Source organism: Thalia democratica, chromosome 1 (assembly GCF_965202585.1).
Source record: "Thalia democratica chromosome 1, ktThaDemo2.hap1.1, whole genome shotgun sequence".
Taxonomy (NCBI): domain Eukaryota; kingdom Metazoa; phylum Chordata; class Thaliacea; order Salpida; family Salpidae; genus Thalia; species Thalia democratica.
The window spans coordinates 71,412,463-71,427,966 of NC_139165.1; positions in this window are offsets into that span (position 1 = coordinate 71,412,463).

Below are 15,504 nucleotides of genomic sequence, written 5' to 3' on the forward strand. Positions count from 1 at the left end.
TTGATGATGAAGAGCAAAAAAAGGTCTTAGGCGTATTTAAGGGTGGGTTTTGGGAAAAGATATTGAAGAGGCCCATTGCTTTTTTAATTGTATTAAAGGGGCCTTATGAAAAAAAAAAAAAAAGGAAAACCTTGTTTAGATTGTAGAAGGTGTAATATTGTTGTTATTAGTAAAGAATTTCGTTAACTAGCCGTTTCATTATTTTAAATAAACTTATTAATACGTTACTTATTAACAAAATAACAAGTATTTAAATGATGAGCTGAAGTTGTTAATAAAGTGTAAAACTGGTAAATACTTGACTTATTTGGTTATTGTTATTGTTTTTTCACAAGAAAATTTAATATTTATTTTAGGTGTTCTTTGTGCCCTAGTACATTGTTATTTTGGTAGTAGTTAAATTCTTAGACTTTTTTATTTACTCAATAATGTTAAAACTGATAGTTTTAAATGAAAGGGTTTACTTATTTTCTTTATTTTTATGCTAAGCAAAGTATTTAAATGTTACAGCTTTGTTTTATTTTTTAGAGATTAAAACAAGTTTATAGTAAAGTTCAAGTTTTTAAAAATACTTTTTATTACCATATTTTTCTATTATAAAATTAATAAAAAGTTAAATTACTATAGATAAAAGTTTGAAAACATTAAATTTTTTTTTTTTTAATTTAAAACTTTATATGTATTTTATATGTCATTATTGATAGATAACCTTGCTTATTTTATAGCAAGTCTGGTTTTTGATTTTTGAAAAACATTTTATTACTATATTTGTATTTCTTTTAAAGGCAATTTTTGTTTAGAAAATTAATTACAGTTTTAGAATTCAATTGAATTTTTTATCTTTTTTAAATGTGTAATCTTAAATACTAATATTTTATTTCTTCTTTAAATATTAAAACAAGTTTAATATAGTTGATTATATTTGTAGACAGTTTTAATTATTTTTTAGTCATGTAAAGTTCATAAATAGTTGAATAGCTGTAAATACTGATGAAAACTAAAATGAAAATATTTTAGTCTTTTTATTATTATTTACTATTTATTTTTACAGTTTATTGTTAACATAACAATGTTTCACTCCTATATTTGTATATAGGAGATCATCAGTTGTAATAAACCAATCTGAAAAAAGTTTTTGAACAAAATAAATGGAAGTTATGTAAAAATATTAGATAAAACGAAATGAAAAACTAATTATTGAATTTATGGTTAAACAACATAATATAAAACTTAATGATACTAAACTTAAGTAAATCTTAATTCTTATATTACATTTTTAAGAATTTTATTGGTAATATAGACTAGAAAAAAATAACAATAATTAATAAGTTAATATAGCAATAAAACAGGACTCACATTAAAATCAGTTGCCAAAAAATAGAAATATAATAATAAACACAAGATTTGCAATTGATAAGGTTTTACATTGATTGTTGAAAACTAAAGCTCTAAATTTTTAACTTAGATTTATGAGTAACTATATTGCTGTTTTTCATTTTGTTTTATTTAGCATTTTCAGATTTATTACAACTGATGATCTCCTATATAACGATGTAGAAGTGAAACATTGTTTTGTTAATAATAAACTGTAAAAATAAATAATAGATAAAAATCTCCTTAAAGATATTTGAATGGAGAACTTTGAGTTGTTTGATTTTAAAACAAATTACAATATTAATTTTAACTATTTCCAAAATATAATTCAATAATTTTTTTTTTATGTCTGTGTTAATGCTTCTTTTCTATGAGTAAAATTTAGATTTATATGCATATATATGTATATATATATTACTTTACAGTGGTAAAATTTACGGTTTGGAAAAAAAAGGTCAAAAGTTCATTTGTTTATCTACTGGTTAATAATTATTTTCCTTGAACTCATTGTTCTAAAATCTAAACTGTTGCAATTATATTTTTCAGCAGTTTTTTTTGTTCAGAAAAAATTAAAAGCTAGTATGACTGAGTTTCTATTTTTAAATAGTTTATAGTTAGTAGTGTTTTACTCATGTAAGTTTATTGATAAATTAATTTTTGCATTTAGTTTAGTTTTTATTTGTACTTTTTTAAATTAAAGCCTTTGATGTGAGTTTTTTCTTTCTTTAGAGTTTAAGTTTTGACTGATTTTTTTATTCTCATTCTAATTTTAATTTAATCAGGTGGTGTACGACTCGATGACCGAAATGGTCTTTTCTGAAACCGAATCCTTAGATCACTTCTTTAAGCATTTTCAGTTATACTGAAAACTATATTACTCATGAAGACAATTATCTATTTTAAAGCTATGTAATACTGAATTTAATAGCTGTTTTTAAGTATTTATTTGGTCGTTCAACCTTAATTTGATATTTTCTCTGTCAAACTATTGTTTTAAATCCACTAGGTTTTTATTGCTATACTTAGTTTTAAAAACAATCTGCCGCTTAAGGTCGCACTTTGTGAACACGGTTTAAAAGAGTATATTAAACCTAAGTCAACTATTTTAAAAACCATCAAAGTTTAAAGGTGAATTTAAATATTTCTGAAATAAAAGATAAATATCAGTTATAAATGTATTTACTTTTTATTAAAGATGTTAGAAATATTGAATCGATTATCTATGTTTAGACCATGCCATTTTTTAATCTAGATTGTATTTAAAAAAGTTGTCAACATATAGAAATACCAGCTAAACGCAATGAAACCTTTTCTAACAGATACCTTTTGTAAAGCATCTTTTTCTTTGTTAATTTAATTAAACTGTTCGTTATTGACGTCAAATAAATAAAGTTCTAAGAGACTTTCTACAACTTTTTGGTATCTTTATTTCAATCATAGAAAGTTTACATTACAAAAACACTGTTCGATGTTTTTTTAAATAAATAAACTTTAATCAGTTAAAAATAATAAATCAATTAGTACTAGTATAAAGATAGGTGAAACATATATTATAAACAAAAGTAAACTGTTATAAACATTAGGGTGTTTTAATCGATAGTAATATTTAATTACAGAACATGTAAAAAAAAACTTAATTATCGAAAACAAACAATGTTTAATATACAACAAGAGAATTTAGTTTAAGTAATATTTGTATTTAATACAAAACTCACTCTTCTAGGGTCACATTAGGCACGGTTTGATGCATTAGTCAAAATAAACAAAAATAGAATCAATAAGTTCATTGTACTTATAAATACGGTCTTTATATGTATTTAATACATACGATTCGATAAAACACTTTTAATAAACTAAAAAAAATACGCTGAAAACTTAATTGAAATTAGTCTAGGTTATAGATAAAAAATTAAAAAGCAACCATTCACCAGTTAGTTTAAAGTTTTTTTTTAACATACATTTATTGCATAACCATTCAAACAAGATCTTATCAAAGAAACTTTTCCTCACCAACATGCAATAGACATGGACAAAAACTTATGTATTATCAGATTAGTAAGCTCTGGACTGAAATGAAATAAATGTTCAAGGTCATCTTGGGAGGTTCCAGGCTGACTTGAAAATATAAAACTACAAAAAAAATTAAAAAAAATTGTAAACCAGTTAAATGGGGATATCACTTTTAAACATTCTATGAGTAAAGTGATAATTACTTTATATTCATTAATAATTTTAACTGAGTAAGTTAATTAAAATTTTTTACATTGATCCAGTTTAAGATCATACTTTTAGAACATTTAAACTAGTAGTAAAACTTTTTAAATAAGTTATTTGTGTAAATAAACTTACAAGTTTTTTGATGAAGTTTTTTTTTAAATTTTGAGTAGTTGAAGGAATGACTGAAATTATTGGTTCAATTTAAAAGTTTTTTTCATCTGAGAAAGTACTTGAATTTATTTAAATTAATTTTATACAGTTTAAATATTTTTGTGTCTACTTGCATGGTTTATTTCGATTTCTGGTCGCACATTGATTTAAACTTTTACGACTTTTTACATTTCATACATAGTTTATACATAGTTTATAAGAGAACAACAGTTATAAAAACTAGCTAATATACTACCAAACAAATCACAGTTGCCGTAACTGATAACTTTTTCTTAGTGTTTTATATAAATCTATAGTATGAAATAACAAAAACGTTTAGGTGTATGTTAATTGTGCTTATAATTTTACGGTTGGGCAGTATTTTCAGTTGAAAATAGACGTAAAATTATAAACTTGATACACTGTTAAGTAAGGATGTAAACATGATATTTTTTTCACTTTTCAGGAAGCTGCAAGTATAAGTTCTTTGGTTTTTTAGACCAGCGACTTTTCATGACAATACAAAACCGTTATTCTGCTTTTATTTGAAATAAGTACAAATGCTTTATCAATGATAAAAAAACGTTTAAAAGTTAATGTTTGAAGTCAATTTGTTTGGCTTATTTTAAGTAAATGTAAACTGTTTGTTTACTAAATGCGACAGCTGCAAATCAATTCTGACAGGCTAATATTTTACTTATATTTATTTTATTTAAGCTTTAAGTACAAAAAAAAAAAATTACGAGTTGTTTTGTATATATTTGGGTATGGTGGGTCAGGAATAAGTGTATAAATATTCTTATATAATGCCGAATCATCACTTTACCGCCTTTGCATATTGTTATGAATGAAAAAAATTCCAAAACCTTACAACTGCAGCCAACCCTTACTAAGTAGCTACAAGTAGTATGTAAATAAAAAAGATGACATTCTGTATCTAAGAAAAAAGTAGTTCAAACCACCTTTAAGTTTTTTATTTTATTTAAATAAGAACTATACAGTTTTTTTTTTTTAAATAAAGTGTTATTGTTGGTTTTTTAATTTTGAAAGGTATTTATTTTAGTTAACCGAAACTGGTCGTAAATAAAACTTTTACCACTGTTCATTAAAAACATTTAATTAGTAATTTTTTTAATATTCAATAGTATATTTTATGAATTAAGAAGTTTACTGTAAAGAAATATTTATTTTTTTTTTCACTTCAAATGATTAGTATTCATAAAATTTTTCAGGTTATCTTGTTATAGTTTTTTTTACAGAAAGCGTATTAGATAAAGTTTAAACTTATAGTTTAATTATTAAGAACTATATGTTTAGTTTAAATTTGTATCCAATTGTAACTTTTTAGTGTCTGTTTTCTTACAGTTTCGATATGATTTTTTTATTTTTCTAAGTTACGTTATAAACATAATACATATATCAGAATATACTGTATGTATAAAAAAAATAAGTAAGTATTAGCTATCATTTAGTATGAAAATGAAAAAAAAAATTATAAGTGTACCTTATCGATGTATTTGCTCTATTTAATATAGTTGAAAAATATACTACTCTGTTTATTCTATACATTGTTGACGTTTTTTTTTTTTTAATTAATTTCAAAGTTATTTTCTTTTTAAAAGATAAGTAACTTACAGGTATATTTCGAAAAATATTTAAACTAAACAAAAAACATTTTAATCACATAGTTTTTAGGCTCAAAAAACGTACGTAAGCGAAATATCACAATACATTTTTCATATTTTTTCGTATCGAAATTGCGTTTATGTATCTTGTTAGTTTTAACTTTTTAACTACCTATACAGTAGATACTTCGATAAGGTAAAAACTTTGAAAACAGGCAAAATGTGTACTTTGCTTTAAAATTGAACGTTAGTGTTTGTAGACAAGTTTTACCATTTTCACTAAATTTAAGAGCTTATATATACTAAATTTTAATCAAATTCGGTCTGTTCAAGTTAGTTTTAAAGTTGTTGTTTTATTTCAAAAAACAGTTGCGTTATAATCACATTTAATCATATCAAGATCATATTTTTGATCATACAACTTCATTTGATTTATAAAATGCCATAACTTTTTTTCTTTTACTTTTTATAATTAACTCATTTTCAAGTTTAGCGTGTTTAGTGCGTACCTTACACGTAAATACCGTTTATAGTTCGTACCTTATCAGTTTCTCTGTTCCAGTTTTAGTTTGCTAATTTGTTTGTAGATTTTTAAAGAGTTTGTTTATTATTAATTTACATTTAAGAATGTGTTCAAACTTTGTTGAAATTTTTTGTAGTTAAATATTTGAGTTGCTGACCAGTGAAAATTAAAATTAAGTTACTGAAAAAATAGTTTCAGAGCTAAAGCGATTTTTAATAAAGTATTAAACTACAAGTGTTATATCGTAATGTAAGTATTAAAATCAAAAAATTAAGTAAAAAATTACATTACTAAAAGAAAAAAAAGTGTACTTACAAGACAAAGTAGAGTGATCTAATTATACAAATGACCAAGGTAAGAGTAGTCAGCCAGTAATTAGTACAGCAAAATATGTGTTGCGTTTAATAAACATAAGCTTATAACTATGATGTTAACTATAATAAACACGATACAGAAATCGACGCTTAAAAGTAGTTGCCTATCGAATCCACAAAATTAAGATCAGGCCGGATTCAGACACTTTTTTTGATTAAATTTTAGCCAGATTTTTTGTACATTTTTTGTATTTCAATTCATAATTGGGGTAGGAGACTTTTATATTCCACGGGAAAGATTTACAAGAAAGCCTTTTGCGGGTCGGACATATTATAAAGTAAATCTAAGTATAAATTTGAATTGTAAATTCAGTTTATTTAAGTTTATAGTTGATTAACTATTGAGACAATCCTATTTGATTACTACTATGCAGAGTTGCCAGGATGCTATTGTTGCTTTGCCAAGCGTTTGTTTTTTTAACTTGTGTGGTTTTTCAACTAATTGAAATTTGGCAACTATGCTACTGTTTATAAAAAAAATGATACCACATTTAAAATTACAATTATTACAAAGATGCCAATGTTTGTTGCTTGCCACAAGTTGTTTTCGAGCTAAACACCACAGTGTTTCTACTAAGTGGGCTAGATCCAGCCTATGGGCCACACTTTGCTTATCCCTAACCAATAAGTATATTCTAAGCAGTAATTGAAAACAAAAAGATATAAAATTTCAGCTTATTAATCATTTCATAAATTCAGAAACTTTGACAAATCTTACCTGAAAATTTATAGATAATTTGCTATTATGTTAACACAGGGGTCGGCAGGCGGTTGGTGCTCGCGGGCCAAATTTAAAGTTTCAAAATATTCGGGGCCAAGATTTTAGTTTTACTGACAGTTAAATAGTTTTTTTGTTTTTAGTTTAAGCCACACTAATAAAAAACTTTACTTTTGCTGAGTTTATTATTTTAAATAACTTTTAGCTACACATAAAATGCCTATATAAATTTCAAATATTAAATGAAATAAAATTTACATCGACTAATATACTTAAGTTTAGATAAGCCGTGTACTATCTTAAACAATTAATAAGTTTAATTAAAAACTATTGTTATTTTACTTGTTTTACCTAATTCTCTATAAAAATCAAGCTTGAAAAACATCTATAAATAATTTAATAAATTTTTGATATTATCAACCACTTTTTCATTCTTTTAAAAATATTAACTGTTGGTTTTTTTTTGTTTTAAATAACTTGCACTCTTTAAAAAGTTCAGTAAGTAGTTAACTAAGTAAAACTAATACCTGTTTGTATTGTAAAAGAACTATAACAGTTTTTTAACATAATTAATGCTTGAAAACTTTAATTGAATACCTTATTAGTAAACAATTAGTCTTTTTACTTAGTTGCCACTTTAGAAACAAAAATGATTAACCAACCTAAGTTTATTGAAATTAAAAAAAGTGAATAACTTGCTTTTAAAAACAAAAGATTTAATGCCTAACTAAAATATCATCATTATAAAAAAAAGTACATAATATGTAAAAAACTGGAAAAAACTACTTTTAATAAACTACACTACAGTCAAAAAAAATTTCTGGGAATTTGACGATTTATTCAAAGTATTTGAAATAAAAATTTCAACAAACACCTGAGTTTTTGTTTCTTTTTAAATAGTTTTAACCTAGTTTAACAGTTTGCCGACCCCTGTATTAATACTTCACGTATTGCTTATATCTTTATAACATTTTTTACATAGTTTATACATGTTTTGTCAAAAAAAAATTCTTATGATATGTATAATTTTATGAATCAGAATGAGATAAGTCTAACTAATACTCCATAAAGATACAATTTTTATTTACGAAAAAATTGACTTAATGAATTCACGCAGACATAAAAAAAAATGTTTAGTAAACTAATAAACTATAATGACACCAAACTATACAAAGCCTTTTATATTAATAATTTTGTTAATTTGTAGATATATTTTAGAACTCATTTGGTTTTTTTCACGGATGTTTTGTTGTTGCTTTATTGTGATTTTTGAATTTTTGATATAATGCAAAAACTAAATAACAATTTTTATTAATTTACTTGCAAAAATATTTTTAAACATTCATTAAACTTGAATAGTACTTAATATATTTGAATATCTACTCAACTTTATATTTATATTTTTTATAGGTAATATAGTTTTCATTATTATGATCGTTTTTTTATGATCACAAGCACCAAATACTTATTATTTTTGCATTAGTATGTTTAAAGAATGTACATTGTTTATGTGCTACTTAATTTTTTCATTTTAAAAGTTCAATTGTCCCACACAAACCACGCAATAAAACTCAAAAGTAATAGGTTTTCTTTCTTTTTTAATACATAAAACCGACAAAAACATAAATACCGAAAACTTATAAATAGATAAACGGTTATGACTGAACTTTTGCTATAAAATTTTAAAATTTTTCTTTGTTATACTTTGGCTTTAATTAGTATAAACTTCACTAGACGTAACTAACTTATAATATTTCAGTTTAAAAAAATAAAGCATTCCAAAAAAGTCTATGCCGAATAGGTCTAACGACTAAAGAAGTTGTCTAATTTTATTTCGAAACGTTGAATATGTGTTATAAAACTTAAGTATTATAAAAAATAAGTTAGTAAATAAAAAAAAAAGACATAAAAAAAAATACTAGTTTTACATCAAACGGAAGCAGCTAAATTACTACAAATCAATCAATCAATCAATCAAAATCCTTTTGTTTATATAGTTAAGGTAAACATATGCAATAAAAAGCAATTAGAAATATTATCTTTGTTTTTCTCACAAACATATCACAACAACAAATTTATTTGAAAACCTACAATATATATCAAAGACGATTATGGACGCACTAATATTATACTTGTTGAAATGAACTTCATTCGATTCATAAATTAGTTACTCTTGTGTGAAACTTTAATTAAAACAAACATTTGTTAAGTATTCAGTTTTCAGTTAAAATAGCTAGAGTTCTTGCAACGCTGGCTAATAGTGTCAGTTTTTTAGTAATGCTCGATAATTTACTTGCGTCTTTTCAGGCAGCGTTTTGTTACAAATTTAGTGTGATAGTTTCTTCAAATAAAGGCATTTTTTCAAAAGAAAGATTATAAACTCGTTTTAAATAATTGGATCCGGTACCGGCCAGATATCAGATAGAATACGGTCAGAACCGGATCTATTTTTTATATCAAGGTCCGGCCAGATCCGGTTTTGTTTTTTTTTAAATTGATTTGAATCTTAAAAAGTTAGGCGGATCCCGCAAGAATCCGTAAATCCTAAATAGAATCCTAAATAGTATAATCAAAGAGTCCGGATGTATCAAACACTACTATGATATCGAGTTACACACAACTGATTTGCTTTAAGTACTATGAGCAATAACAATGTTTATTAATTTAAAAATTCAAAGTTTAAAAAAATATAAAATATGTACACTTAAAAACAATAAAACATATAACCTTAACTCAGTTTAAAAAAAAAACATGAAAAATATCGTACAAAAATAGTATAAAACGTTTGCTTAGAATAAGAAACTTGGGCGTATTCTATTGTTGAAAATTTCAAATTTCAAAAGAAAAAAATCATTAAGTTTTGTCGTTGTGCCATTAAGGAACAACTAAAAAGTAATTTCAGTTAATGATTGAACTAAATGATAAAAGAAAATACTAAAAAGTTGTTCCTACATAGTTTCAGTAACCCATTCATATATGCTTCCAATGTATACTGTTAACTATCTACAAGAAGATTTAGTTTTTCTAATTTTCAAAAATTTCAAACCCAAATTCTTTAGCTTATTTAGATAAATGACATTTAATTGTTAAAAAAAAACCAGGGTTTTGATATTTTTGTAAGCACAAAGGTCTTCTTATTGAAGTATACACGTTTAAAAACAACGTTTTTAAATAACACGTTTATTTTAATCTTAAGAAGAACAATTTGAATGCTTTATAGTTATATTACTCTATTTAGTTAGTAATATAAAAGTTTAAATAAAAAATTCAAACTTTTTATTTAAAAAACTTGGATAAAACTATTTTTAAGCATTTTACTTTATCGGAATAAATACTATGAAAGCTTTTTTTTCAACTTCGTTGTTGGTTTGTATCTGACTAAGTAAGTCAACAGTTTCACTGAAACTGGTTCATAGATCTTTTATTAATTAACAAATAAACAAAACTTTTCATCACTTGCGTATAGAAAAAAAAATAGAAAATATATTTTATAGCTAATTGTTTTATTTTTTAAAAGCTGACTGTGAAGGACAATTTTTTTTTAATTGAAATGATCGAAAAGTTAGTATTAACAATATTTTTTATTAAAAACAGTTTGTTATAACTTTTTTGTAACTAAACTATTAGCAAAAGTTAAAGTATGATTGTTAATAATATTTGATATGTTTGGTTTAAACTTTCGATAGTGTAGAATGTTTTAAACTATATCTCGTTACCGTATCAGTTTAGTATTGTTTAAACAAATGTGTGAACATTAGAAAAGATAGTTTTCTAAGCTCATATTAAAAAAAAAGCCGTTTTGATTGATGAAAGTGCCAGTAAATGATAAGAGCTTTGAAAAACAGTTTGGTTTATTGTTTCATTAGATAGCTTTGTTTTTAGCTCTAGTAGATTTTTGAAATAAGTATCTAAGTATTTCTAAGATTAATCCGGGTTGTTATGTGCATAACGCTGTCAGGTTAGATCTGACGACTAGAGAAATTGTCTAATCGTACTTTAAAATATTGAAAATAAATTCCAAAACTCAACTATTATAAAAAAATATGTTAGTAAACTAAAAAAAAAGACATATAAAAAAAATTGGTTTTTCATCAAACGGAAGGAGCAAAATTGACAGGAATCAATCAATCAATCAATCAAAATCTTTTTGTTTATATAGTAAACATATGCCAATAAAGAGCAATTAGAAACATTATCTTTGTTCTTCTCAAGACATATCACAACAACAAATTTTATTTATAAACCTACAATATACATCAAAGACGATTTATAAACATACTAATGCCATACTTGTTGAAATGAACTGCTTGATTCATAAAATAATTACTCGAGCGTAAAACTTTATTTAAAACAAACATCTGTTAAATATTCAGTTTTCAGTTGACATAGCAGCAGTAAAATTCTTGCAACACTGACTAATACTGTAAGTTTGTTAGTAATGCTCGATTGCGTCTTTTCAGGCAGCGTTTTGTTACAAAGTTAGTGTGATAGTTTCTTCAAATAAAGGCATTTTTTCAAAACAAAGATTATAAACTTGTTTTAAAGAGGATCTGGTACCGCCCAGATATCAGATAGAATCCGGTCAGAACCGGATCTATTTTTTAGATTAAGATTTTTAGATTTGATTTGAATCTTAAAAAGTTAGGCGGATCCCACGAGAATTCGTTAAATCTTTACTAAAGAGTATAATCAAAGAGTCTGGATGTATGAAATACTACTATTATATCGAGCTTCACACGACTAACTGCTTTAACTACTATAAGCAATAACAAATACTTATTAACTTATAAAAACTAAAACTTTGAAAAGAAAATCACTAAAAAAAGTACAAAACATAACCTTAACTCAGTATAAAAACAAAGAAAAAATTGTACAAGAGTGGTATAAAAAGTTTGCTAGGAATAAAATCATAAAATATAAAACGAATCTGTTTCAAAGAAAAAAAATTTTTGTGCTACTTAATTTTTACGTCCGTAAAAATGTATATACCGATGATGGTGACACGCTGTTTTAGTCATTAGGGGGTGAAAAAAAAATACAATTATTAAAAACTCTATAACTTAGTAACTAATTTAGTAAGATAAAAACACTTCAAATAAAAAAACCGTTTGTAAACAATAGTTTATTAGAAAAACAAAAGATTTTAAGATTTATAGTAGCTTTTTTTTTTGTTTTGATCATTGTTATAATGATCAATCCCACGCGACGTTTTTTATACCAACATCTAAAAACCAACACAAAACTTGAACAGTATAGTACTTTGACTTTTATATAAGAAAAAGAGCAATTGTAAAACTAGGTAAACTAATCCTTACCGCAATTTTCATAACTTAAATCTTTTTGTTCGTCCTTTATGTAAATTTACATAAGAAAAGAACAAAAACAAAACTAGATTTAGGGTAATTGTGCCATTAACTTTTAGTTTAACAGTAATTTCAGTTAATAATTAAACGAAATAATAAAAGAAAGTACTAACTAGTTGTTCTTACATAGTTACAGTAACCCACTTAGATATGCATCCAATGTATGCTGTAAACTATCTATAAGATTTTTTTTCGTTTTTCTGGTATACAAGAATCTCAAACCGAAGTTTTTTAGCTTATCTAGATGAATGACATTTGAGTGTTATAAAAAACTTTGGTTCTGATTTTTATTTAAGCCAAAAGATTCTCATTGAGGTAATATACGTTTAAAAATAGTGTTTTTAGATAACACATTTATTTTAATCTTAAGAAGCACAATTTGAATGCTTTAAAGTTATACTACTCTATATAGTTAGTAATATAAAAGTTTAAATAAAAATAATGAAACTTTTTATTTAAACAAATTTGGATAAAATTACTTTATCATTAAAGCATTTTACTTAATCTACAAAAATAACTAAATGTATTTTTTAAACTTAGTTGTTAGTTTGTATCTGACTAAGTAAATCAATAGTTTCACTAAAAATAGTTCATGGATCTTTTAAGAACCTTAACTATTTTGTAACTAATTGTTTATGTTTTAAAAACTGACTGTGAAGTACAGTTTTTTTAGTTGAAATAATCGAAAAATTAGTAATATAAATATATTTTATTATAAACAGTTTTTAATATTTTTTTTGCATCTAAACTTCTAATAAAAGTTTAAACTTAAGTGTAATTGTTAGTTGAGTTAGTTTACATAGTTGAGGTAAACATATGCCAATAAAGAGCAATTAGAAACATTATCTTTGTTCTTCTCACTAACATATCACAACAACAAATTTTATTTATAAACCTACAATATACATCAAAGACGATTTATAAACATAATAATGCCATACTTGTTGAAATGAACTTCTTGATTCATAAACTGATTACTCGAGCGTGAAACTTTATTCAAAACAAAAATTTGTTAAGCATTCAGTTTTCAGTTGACATAGCAGCAATAGAATTCTTGCAACGCTGACTAATACTATCAGTTTTTTAGTAATGCTCGATAAATTACTTGCGTCTTTTCAGGCAGCGTTTTGATGCAAATTTAGTGTGATAGTTTCTTCAAATAAAGAAATTTTTGCCACAAAAATTATAAACTTTTTTAAACATTTGCATCTGGAACCGGATCTTTTTTTTTAATTAAGGTATGGCCGGATCCGGATTTATTTTTTTAATTTTATCTGGATCTTAGCAAAAGTAGGCCGAATCCCGCGGAGTTCACTAAATATTTACTAAAGAGTATAATCAAAGAATCTGGATGCATCAAAGACTACTCTGATAACTAGTTGCACACGACTCATTTGCTTTAACTACTAAAAGAAATAACAAATATTTATTAACTTAAAAAAAAATAAAGTTTAACAAAAATAATATGTACACTTGAAAACAGTACAACATATAACCTTAACTCAGTTTAAAAAAACATGAAAAATATCGTACAAAAATAGTATAAAACGTTTGCTAGGAATAAGAAATTTGGGCATATTTTATTGTTGAAACATTCAAAACTTCAAAAGAAAAAAAATTGTAAAGGTGTGTTATTGTGCCATTAAGGTACAGTTTAGCAGTATTTTCAGTTAATGATTAAACGAAATGTTAAAAGAAAATACTAAAAAGTTGTTCCATTTCTACATAGCTACAATAACCCACTTAGATGTGCATCCAGTGTATATTGTAAACTATGTATAAGAAGTTTTTAGTTTTTCTAGTATTCACTAATTTCAAGCCCAAGTTCTTTAGCTTATTTAAATAAATTATATTATAGTACTATAAAAACTATGGTTTTGATATTTTTGTAAGCACAAAGGTCTTCTTATTGAAGTACACACGTTTGAAAATAACGTTTTTAAATAACACGTTTATTTTAATCTTAAGAAGAACAATTTGAATGCTTTAAAGTTGTATTACTCTATTTAGTTAGTAATATAAAAATTAAAATAAAAAAAATGAAACTTTTTAAGCATTTTACTTTATCGGAATAAATACTATGAAAGCTTTTTTTTTCAACTTCGTTGTTGGTTTGTATCTGACTAAGTAAGTCAACAGTTTCACTGAAACTGGTTCATAGATCTTTTATTAATTAACAAATAAACAAAACTTTTACCACTTGTGTAGAGAGAACCTTAAATATTTTGTAGCTAATTGTTTTATGTTTTAAAAGTTGACTGTGAAGGACAATTTTTTTTAGTTGAAATGGTAGAGAAATTAGTATTAAAAGTATTTTTTTATTAAAATCAGTTTGTTATAACTTTTTTGCAGTTAAGCTATTAATAAAAAATTTTAACTTAAAGTATAGTCGTTAATTTTGTAAAACATTATGTATAAATGTTTTAAACTATATCTCGTGACCGAATTAGTCTAGTTCTATTTAAACAGCTTCGTACTTAGATAAACAACTTAGAAAAGATAATTTTCTTGTTTCAATTTGAAAAAAAGAGCTGTTCTGATCATTGAAAGTCTGAATAAATGATAGGAGCTTTGATTACTAATTTTGTTTATTGTTTCATTGGGCAACTTAGTTTTTAGTTCTTGTAGAAATTTTGAAATACGTTTCTAAGTTACGTTTTAGAAACACTGTTTCTATTATATAAACAAAGCATGTACTTTTAAAATACTAAAGAACAGATTGAAATAGAGATACAAACTTCTTTTTAGTTCACTATTGTTTTTTTTCTACTTTTATGTAGTGAATGTGATAAACTTTCAAACAGACAGAATTTAAGATTGTGCAGTAATCTTTAGAAGCACAATCTTAAACTCCACTGTTAAAAGTCAAAAACATGGTTAAAAAAAGACTTGTACTTAAAAAAACATTTTATCAAGTCTGAATAACAAAGCTGATATAATGAAGTGAACATATCGTCTTTTATATATGCAATTAAAAAGAGGTAAATAATTAAAACTCATACTATATCACGAATGTAACATTTAACTTCTCGGAAGCAATAGCGTGACAATTGTTCGTCATTAAATTTGTCATAAACGTTTAAGGTAATGCATCTTTTCAATAAATTTACACTGCAATGTAGATTGATTAAAATTTTGTTTATGCAAACTTTGAATTAAG